The 10,000-nt window shown below is 45.0% G+C and overlaps 1 protein-coding gene across 1 annotated transcript in view; it reads right to left on the bottom strand.

Annotated features, from left to right (window-relative positions):
- LOC311224464 (unconventional myosin-XVIIIa-like) overlaps positions 1-10,000 on the bottom strand; it is a 283,821-nt gene that overhangs the window by 91,836 nt on the left and 181,985 nt on the right.

Genomic DNA, 10,000 nt, shown 5'->3' with positions numbered 1-10,000 from the left:
CGAGGGGGGGGTAGATGTACTGTACAGTACAGGGTCGGGGTAGATGTACTGTACTGTACAGGGTCGGGGGGGGTATATGTACTGTACTGTACAGGGTCAGGGGGGGTAGATGTACTGTATGCACACGCCCAAGCATGCTCTGGGCGCCAAACCTGAAAAATCCCGGGTTTTAATCGATATTTCTTTTATTCGCTATATCCATTCATTTTTCATCCATCCAGCCTGACGTTATCATTGGGGATGGGTCTGAGCTCGCAAAGGGCAAATACCACCACCTAACGTCTCCCGGATGGTATTGCACATCATTGGAATCCCTCTGGCTGGGGCTGTGCATCAATCTAAGAAGTCCGGTCCAGGTTTTCCTTCTCTGGCATGCAGTATCGTTATAACACATTGACTGGGGACACTCGGAGCAGCGTGGATTATGTGTTTGACATATAACGTTGGATCAACGCAATCAATATTTGGAATGGCGATCAGGAATTGGATTAATCTTTTTGCAAGACATCAGATGTGAGGTAAGGACTTTATGTTACGAATCTTGGGTTAATCCGATGTTCCTTTCACCGCCATCGGAGCGCGCGTGTGTGTGTGAGGTTCGCGCCGACCAAAGCGATTTTTCAGACCCCGCTTCTGTTCGACCATGAAGACACATATAATATCGATAATCTAGTGTTTATTTTGAAAACTATTCATAAATCAAGCGACAAATGGCACGATTTCTAACGAAATACATTGAAGCTCGATTTGCTGGAGTTTATTGAGATGCGACAGAACGCTCTAGAAATATATTCATATTCATCACGGTATAAAACGGAAATGTATGTATGAAAAAATTATCTGTTTCATGCATGTTGACTGGAAGCAACTCACTGACGATCACCGTGTTATTTAGATCTATTGCTATTATATTTGATATATTTTAAGCACTCGCAAATAAGTCCTATCCTACATTGGATAAAGCACTGGCGCTGAAGGGCCATCAGCGCCCTCTGCTGTTGGCGCCGGAAGTGTTAAAGGTGCTGTAAGTGGTATTTTTGGTTGAAATTAGTGGTCTACATGTTAAAATAATAGCTCTACATTCCGACAGCCATCACTGATATTGTTTGTCGTTTTGCATCATTTGTATTTCTATTTTAACAGTTTCCCTCGTTGATTATGATTTGCAATTGGTTTATAACCTATATATATAGTTAAAACTATAAACGCTGAGACAGACATACGTGTATGTTCAAGTTAGACGGTGGGAGTCACCGACAGGGAGACAGACAAGCGAGAGCAGGGTCTGGGCAGGGAGAACAGGGTCTGGGCAGGGAGAGCAGGGTCTGGGCAGGGAGCCAGTGGTTGATAGCAGCCGGCATCACCAAGGTCACTCGCAGAGACTCGCAGAGATAGATAGAGAAAGTGTTCATTTTAAACCATAGCAGCGTTTGATTGGGTCAGAGGTGACAAGTAGCCGTCGTCGCTTAGTAACGAGAAAGAGAGAGAGAGAGAGAGACGTTGCTATGGATAACAGCCGTTGCTAGGGAAATACACTTTATAGCTGGGGTTCTTCCGGGTTGAGTCAGACTGGTCAGACGAGCAGATGAGCTCTCGGACGAGGGTTGGGAGAGGGGGAAGGGAGACCACAAGGACAAGCTAGCTTCGGCTAATGAGACAGATAGCATCGGCTACGGAGCCAGGCCGCAACCATCAAGAGAGATTATTAGAATTATTAATTTCGTTTGTTCAAAGACTTTCAACTTGTTCCATCTTGTACGAGTCTATGTTTATGAAATAAACATCACCATCAAGGAAAGAGATCAACGTTTTCGAGTTAATTCTTTGCACGGATGCATTAACGGGGTGAAACAGTGTTACAGCCAGTCGACTTCCAAGTAAGATAACCATCATCAACAAAAACACAAACACAGTGCAGAGACTTCACGGAATGGCAGATGATGATTGATAAGGCTGAACACTGATATCTATCAATAATTACACTGGAACCGTGGTCTACTGTTAAAGGTGATGTAAGTGGTCTTTTTGGTTGAAATTAGTGGTCTACATGTTAAAATAATAGCTCTACATTCCGACAGCCATCACTGATATGGTGTGTTGTTTTGCATAATTTGTATTTCTATTTTAACAGTTTCCCTTGTTGATTGTATGTTTGATTGTCTTGGTTCATGCTCTGCATCGTTGAAAGCGAGGATCTCGCTCGATTGATCCCCAGAGTCTTAGATAGAGGTTTGAATGAATGAATATCTAATGTGAAGGATTATGATTATGACCCAAGTATGTATCCAAGTTGGCCTGATTTCCAATGAGACAAACGAGGCTCACTTCCATTCCAAAGTACTATTATTACCATAAAGTATGTACAGGTTCACCATGAAGTGTTCAAGGAATGTGTTTTGGGGGGGCGGCTACGTGGCGTAGTGGGCAAGGCGCTCGCGACGAATGCGGAGACGCTAGGCTCGCCTGTTTGAGCCCAGCGCTCCTCATTGCTTTCAGTTTAGCTGGTCGTTCATACTAATACACATTGGCCGTATTAGGGGGTGGGAAACTGATGGGTGGGGATCGGGCGTTGTGGACAGCGACTCCTACAGGTCGGTTGGTGCGCCTGCGCAGTAGAATCAGGAAGTGTCAGGGCAGCGTGAGCCTCCCACGCGTTACTCCTCGCCACTGAGAGATCGAGCTGCGCAGGTGAAAAGATGCGACTGCTGTTACCTCAAGTAACGGAGGGGACTTGTGCTATGTATGACTTAGTCCACATTGCAGCCGGCTTGTGGGAGGCAAGAAACAGCGTCCGTGACAGGGGAGGGTTGAATTGGATGATACGAAATTGGGATGGGAGAAAATATAGAAAATGGGAGAAAAAGTGGATAAAAAAAAAAGGAATGTGTTTTGGGGTCAATGACGCACACCAGAACACAACTATGAATAAATAAAGCGCCCAGGTGAACAGGAGAGGAAGTTCTTAACCCTATGGGAACTGGCTAGAGTGAACACAGCACGTCTACCATGAGTCACTAGAAAGGGTGGTGACGTAGCACCCGGTATCTACACATCTACTGCACTGAACGGCCGCAGCAGCCGTATGGAAGCAGCAGTAACTTTGTTTTCCAGTCTAAAGTGAGGAGGTGTTCGTATGGAAGCAGCAGTAAGTTTGTTTTCCAGTCTAAAGTGAGGAGGTGTTCGTATGGAAGCAGCATTAAGTTGTTTTCTAGTCTAAAGTGAGGAGGTGTTCGTATGAAAGCAGCAGCAAGTTGTTTTCCAGTCTAAAGTGAGGAGGTGTTCATATGGAAGCAGCATTAAGTTGTTTTCCAGTCTAAAGTGAGGAGGTGTTCGTATGGAAGCAGCAGTAAGTTTGTTTTCCAGTCTAAAGTGAGGAGGTGTTCGTATGGAAGCAGCATTAAGTTTGTTTTCCAGTCTAAAGTGAGGAGGTGTTCGTATGGAAGCAGCAGTAAGTTGTTTTCTAGTCTAAAGTGAGGAGGTGTTCGTATGAAAGCAGCAGCAAGTTGTTTTCCAGTCTAAAGTGAGGAGGTGTTCGTATGGAAGCAGCAGTAAGTTTGTTTTCCAGTCTAAAGTGAGGAGGTGTTCGTATGGAAGCAGCATTAAGTTGTTTTCTAGTCTAAAGTGAGGAGGTGTTCGTATGAAAGCAGCAGCAAGTTGTTTTCCAGTCTAAAGTGAGGAGGTGTTCATATGGAAGCAGCATTAAGTTGTTTTCCAGTCTAAAGTGAGGAGGTGTTCGTATGGAAGCAGCAGTAAGTTTGTTTTCCAGTCTAAAGTGAGGAGGTGTTCGTATGGAAGCAGCATTAAGTTTGTTTTCCAGTCTAAAGTGAGGAGGTGTTCGTATGGAAGCAGCAGTAAGTTGTTTTCTAGTCTAAAGTGAGGAGGTGTTCGTATGGAAGCAGCAGTAAGTTTGTTTTCCAGTCTAAAGTGAGGAGGTGTTCGTATGGAAGCAGCAGTAAGTTGTTTTCCAGTCTAAAGTGAGGAGGTGTTCATATGGAAGCAGCAGTAACTTTGTTTTCCAGTCTAAAGTGAGGAGGTGTTCGTATGGAAGCAGCAGTAAGTTGTTTTCCAGTCTAAAGTGAGGAGGTGTTCGTATGGAAGCAGCATTAAGTTGTTTTCCAGTCTAAAGTGAGGAGGTGTTCGTATGGAAGCAGCAGTAACTTTGTTTTCCAGTCTAAAGTGAGGAGGTGTTCGTATGGAAGCAGCAGTAAGTTGTTTTCCAGTCTAAAGTGAGGAGGTGTTCATATGGAAGCAGCAGTAAGTTGTTTTCTAGTCTAAAGTGAGGAGGTGTTCGTATGGAAGCAGCAGTAAGTTGTTTTCCAGTCTAAAGTGAGGAGGTGTTCGTATGGAAGCAGCATTAAGTTTGTTTTCCAGTCTAAAGTGAGGAGGTGTTCGTATGGAAGCAGCATTAAGTTTGTTTTCCAGTCTAAAGTGAGGAGGTGTTCGTATGGAAGCAGCATTAAGTTTGTTTTCCAGTCTAAAGTGAGGAGGTGTTCTTATGGAAGCAGCAGTAAGTTGTTTTCCAGTCTAAAGTGAGGAGGTGTTCGTATGGAAGCAGCAGTAAGTTGTTTTCTAGTCTAAAGTGAGGAGGTGTTCGTATGGAAGCAGCAGTAAGTTGTTTTCTAGTCTAAAGTGAGGAGGTGTTCGTATGGAAGCAGCATTAAGTTGTGTTCTAGTCTAAAGTGAGGAGGTGTTCGTATGGAAGCAGCAGCAAGTTGTTTTCCAGTCTAAAGTGAGGAGGTGTTCTTATGGAAGCAGCAGTAAGTTTGTTTTCCAGTCTAAAGTGAGGAGGTGTTCGTATGGAAGCAGCAGTAAGTTTGTTTTCCAGTCTAAAGTGAGGAGGTGTTCGTATGGAAGCAGCATTAAGTTTGTTTTCCAGTCTAAAGTGAGGAGGTGTTCGTATGGAAGCAGCAGCAAGTTTGTTTTCCAGTCTAAAGTGAGGAGGTGTTCGTATGGAAGCAGCAGCAAGTTTGTTTTCCAGTCTAAAGTGAGGAGGTGTTCGTATGGAAGCAGCATTAAGTTGTTTTCCAGTCTAAAGTGAGGAGGTGTTCGTATGGAAGCAGCATTAAGTTGTTTTCCAGTCTAAAGTGAGGAGGTGTTCGTATGGAAGCAGCAGTAAGTTGTTTTCCAGTCTAAAGTGAGGAGGTGTTCGTATGGAAGCAGCAGTAAGTTGTTTTCCAGTCTAAAGTGAGGAGGTGTTCGTATGAAAGCAGCAGTAAGTTGTTTTCCAGTCTAAAGTGAGGCCCAGCTGCTGCTCCGCCTCCCTGCAGCCATAACAGCTCCATCAGCAGCTCTGGCATCAGATGTTGAACACCGTGGACCAGGTGTCCTGGGGAAGCGGCTGCTGCTAGTTGGCAGTCTACAAACTGTGTGTGTGTGTGTGTGTGTGTGTGTGTGTGTGTGTGTGTGTGTGTGTGTGTGTGTGTGTGTGTGCGTGCGTGCGTGCGTGCGTGCGTGTGTGTGCGTGCGTGTGTGTGTGTGCGTGCTTGCGTGCGTTTGTGTGAGCGAGATAGCATATGTGTGTGTGTATCTGTGTGCATGCTTTAGTGTGTGTGCACGAGTGTGTGCGTACATAATGTGTGCAGTTATGCATGGGTCTCTCTGTATGTATGTGTATGTCTTTGTGTGTGTGCATGCTTTAGTGTGTGTGCGTGTGTGTGTGCATGCTTTAGTGTGTGTGTGTCGGTGTGTGTGTGTGTCGGTGTGTGTGTGTGTGTGTGTGTGTGTGTGTGTGTGTGTGTGTGTGTGTGTGTGTGTGTGTGTGTGTGTGTGTGTGTGTGTGTGTGAGTGAGTGAGAGAGATTGTGTGTGTGTGTGTGTGTATGCTTTAATATGTGAGTGAGTGCGTGTGTGTGCTTTAGTGTGTGTGTGTGTCACTCTGTACATATGTGTATGTCTTTGTGTGTGTGTGCGTGAGTGAGTGAGTGAGTGAGTGAGTGAGTGAGTGAGTGAGTGAGTGAGTGAGTGAGTGAGTGAGTGAGTGAGTGAGTGAGTGAGTGAGTGAGTGAGTGAGTGAGTGAGTGAGTGAGTGAGTGAGTGAGTGAGTGAGTGAGTGCGTGTGTGAGTGAGTGTGCGTGTGTGCGTCTTGGATCTGTGGGTGTTTTGGGGGGACTGACGGGGGGGGGTTCATGTGCCTTCGAGCGACATTGTACTTATTTTATGCCATTATTAAGTCTGCACGTTTACATTGCACTACTTGTATTGTCTTTTATACCTATTCTTATGTCTGCAATTTATGCATTGTTTTTTTATTCTGTCAATCTGTGTGCTGAATTTATGCCTATGTTCATGTTATACTATATAGATAGTTATTCATATTTATTATTGTTATATTGTAAAAGTGTGTGCATTAAAATGTCTGTAAAGTCTTGACGACATTGAAAATAAAGGTTGATGATGATGTGTGTGTGTGTGTGTGTGTGTGTGTGTGTGCACGCACGCACAGAAAGGCTGCCTTAAAAAGGAAATATTTGATGATTTTCGACCAATATATATAATCCTCTCCTCTCGATGACATCATCGCCACAGAGAACGCTGTCATCCATGACGTCTCCAGAGTGAACCAGCTTCAGACCTCCAGCTGTAGGCTCTCTCTCTCTCTCTCTCTCTCTCTCTGCGCCACTACAGACAACGCTAATGACCGCGAGCGGGGCGAGGCGGGGAGCTCCCAGAGAACAGCATTAGCAGATTCCACACAAGAAATTAGGGAGAGTTTGAGAGTCACTATAATTTATTCTAGGGAATCTGCTAATGGCGTTTCTGGGACGACTCCGCCTCACTCTATTTGAACTCATCATGGTGGCAGTGAGAGAGGCTAATCAGAGAAGCGGGGCATTTAAATCACAGCCATCATACATAATAATGTTCTCGGCGGTGATCGACATGATGGGTAAATTATACATTGGATCAAAACTGCTGAATGTTCCATTTGAATAAGCCGGTCCTTTACCTCGAATCAGTCTTCATTAGCTTTCAATTGAGCCGAAAGGCACCATTTTAGCGGGACTCTGAGGGTCGATGGTGGAGGAGAGGGCGGGGGAACGGGGCAGAATCCAGTGGAAGATAAGATAAGATATTCCTTATGGGCGTCATAGTAGCATGAGGGAGGGGAGGTACAGGTATGGGCAGGGTAATAGTAGAAAGACATAAATATAGGCGATACAATGATGGTAAAGATAAAAATAAATAGCATGAACAATGTAATTAACTCTTAATATAAGAATATGAGCAAGTAAACTGTGTAATCAAAGGTGCAGATGAGGGTCTGTATGCGCAATCAGTTATATTATACGTTACACTAAATATGAGCAATAAAACTATTAGAATCTGAATATATACTATGAATAAGTAAAGTAAACAGTATACACATGTGCAGTACACATAAGGTACCCTAACTGGCATGATATACGTCATAAGTTATACGTTGTAGTCAGTGCAGGTTAGGTGGCGAGAGTCAGACACACTTAGTGATCAGACTAGCAGTTCTCGAGTTCTGCTGTCGTTAGTTCTCCGGCGACCGTCGGTTGTGTGATAGTAAAGGGTTAACCTTCTGTCGTGTGGGCAGTGAAAGGGTTAAACATGGAGGATCGGAGAACAGGAAAGGACACCAGAGCGAGGTAACGTTGGACAGTGTGTTACACTGGTGTCGTTCAGTTTTAACCCTTTCACCAGCACACTACAGAAGGTTAACCTTTCACTACCGTCTGTAGTGTGGTAGTGAACGGGTTAACCTTCTGTATTGTCGCTGTGAAAGGGTTAACCATTTGGTAGTGTGGTAGTGAAAGGGTTAAGCTCCAGAAATGAGACTGTAGTACTTCTTCATGGATTTCGTGACACTGGTTGCGCCCGACGAGAGAGTAGCTGGTACTGGCATTTTGACTGTGTTTCATAAATCGCTTTTTATGTATTTTTTTTATGAAAAGGTTATAGTTAAAATTTCTTAAAATACATAAATACATAAAATACATTTTCTTTTTTTTTTTAAACTTTGGCCATTTCCCTGGCTCTTTTATACGTTTATCGCATTTATACTTGGTCAAGTTCGACCGACAGAAGCAGGCTGAAAGGGTTCAGATGGGGGGGAAGACACTCTGGGAAAGGCACGGCTGCAGTCCGGGATTCGAACTCGCTCAGCCCCAGATCCGTGACGAGCACGGTTGTCCACGGCGCTGAAATAGCACTCGCGGTACGTGGTGAGCTACTGGAGCTCCCCCATAAAATACATTTTCAATAAATAAATAATGAGTCCGTGAATGAGCAGGGATTGTGCTTTTCCATGTCACAATGTGAGTCGGGTGTTTTAAAATGAGTACATTGTCTTTATTCGGTGAGGGGCCTAAATAACCATGACAACGATCAATAACGATCTGGTTCAGCCTCTGTGTCGAGTTAATAAAAACACGCCTAGAACGTATTCACGTTGAGTCAATAAAGAAGTGAAAATGTCTCAATCGGCGGCTTAGGTTTATGATTTGTTTGTCGACGCTAAAGGGCCTTGATTTATCTCAAGTGGAGTGTATCGCTAAATGCACTGCCCTTTCTGCAGACTGCAGCTCACTGAGCCAACATGGGCACGGAGGGGCTCGTCAGCCTGCGTGTTTACACTGATGCAAACCCACTTTAGATGCAGGCCAATAAGAAGAAAATACATTTGGTTGTGAAGCGCACAAGTCAAATAAACTATGATAAATGATGACATGGCCTCAGAATGAATGATGTGTGGGAGTTCCTTTCAAGGCCTTTTGTTAACACCTCCCTCCCCCCTTTATCACCCTCTCCTCTCCCCTCACCTGGTCATCCCTCCCCCCTGTATCCTCCTCTCTCCTCACCTGGTCATCCCTTCCCCTGTATCCTCCTCTCCCCTCACCTGGTCATCCCTCCCCCTGTATCCTCCTTTCCTCTCCCCTCACCTGGTCATCCCTCCCCCTGTATCCTCCTCTCCCCTCCCCTTGCCTGGTCATCCCTCCCCCTGTATCCTCCTCTCCCCTCACCTGGTCATCCCTCCCCCTGTATCCTCCTCTCCCCTCACCTGGTCATCCCTCCCCCTGTATCCTCCTCTCCCCTCACCTGGTCATCCCTCCCCCTGTATCCTCCTCTCCCCTCACCTGGTCATCCCTCCCCCTGTATCCTCCTCTCCCCTCACCTGGTCATCCCTCCCCCTGTATCCTCCTCTCCCCTCACCTGGTCATCCCTCCCCCTGTATCCTCCTCTCCCCTCACCTGGTCATCCCTCCCCCTTTCCTCCCAGATAGCTTAAAAGACGATCGCACAGATTGAGGGGGGGTGCTTGACCCAGTCTCCTGGCCAGAGAAAGTCAAGTCCTCTACTGAACTCTCTGCTATAAGCTACTGTAGCTGTAGCTGTTTCTGTGTTCCATTACAATAAGGTGCGTCCATTATGATTCCCCTTAATTATAATCCACTTTACAGACACACGGGTCAGTGCTTACATGGACAGGCCTTCTCCTCAAATAGCCAATCAGGGTACAGTATGTTCCATGGTGTGTGTGACTGATTTTCACACAGAGGAAAATTACAAATCAAATTACCTTTTTTTATTAAAGGGAGAAGAGTTTGAACTTTAGCACGTTGTCAGACACCATGGGTAAGTAATATGTTAAGGCTGGAGACCTAATTAAAACAACGTCTGAAGTTTTCTCAGGGCAAGAATCTTCCATGATTTTCATGCTGTGTTGATCAGCTAAGGATCGTATGGGGTGTATCTTTATTTGATTATTTTGTACCGTATGAGTGACACAATGCGCTTACTGCTATACCGTATTGACCTACAGTATCTCAAACCCAAATCTCTGTTCTTGATCCTCCAATCACAACTGTTGTCTGAGGGAAGCAACCGTTGTGATTGGAGGATCAAGAAAAGAGGGTGGGGTTTGATATAGGTCAATTGGCCCGAATACAATAATAATAATACACTTTATTTGTATAGCACCTTGCATACAGAAACTGCAGCTCAAAGTGCTTCACAACAGAAAAAAGACAGGCAGAC

Source organism: Notolepis coatsorum (genome assembly GCF_963971535.1).
Source record: "Notolepis coatsorum genome assembly, chromosome: 1".
NCBI classification, from domain to species: domain Eukaryota; kingdom Metazoa; phylum Chordata; class Actinopteri; order Aulopiformes; family Paralepididae; genus Notolepis; species Notolepis coatsorum.
This window is presented reverse-complemented; position numbering and strand designations above follow the sequence as displayed.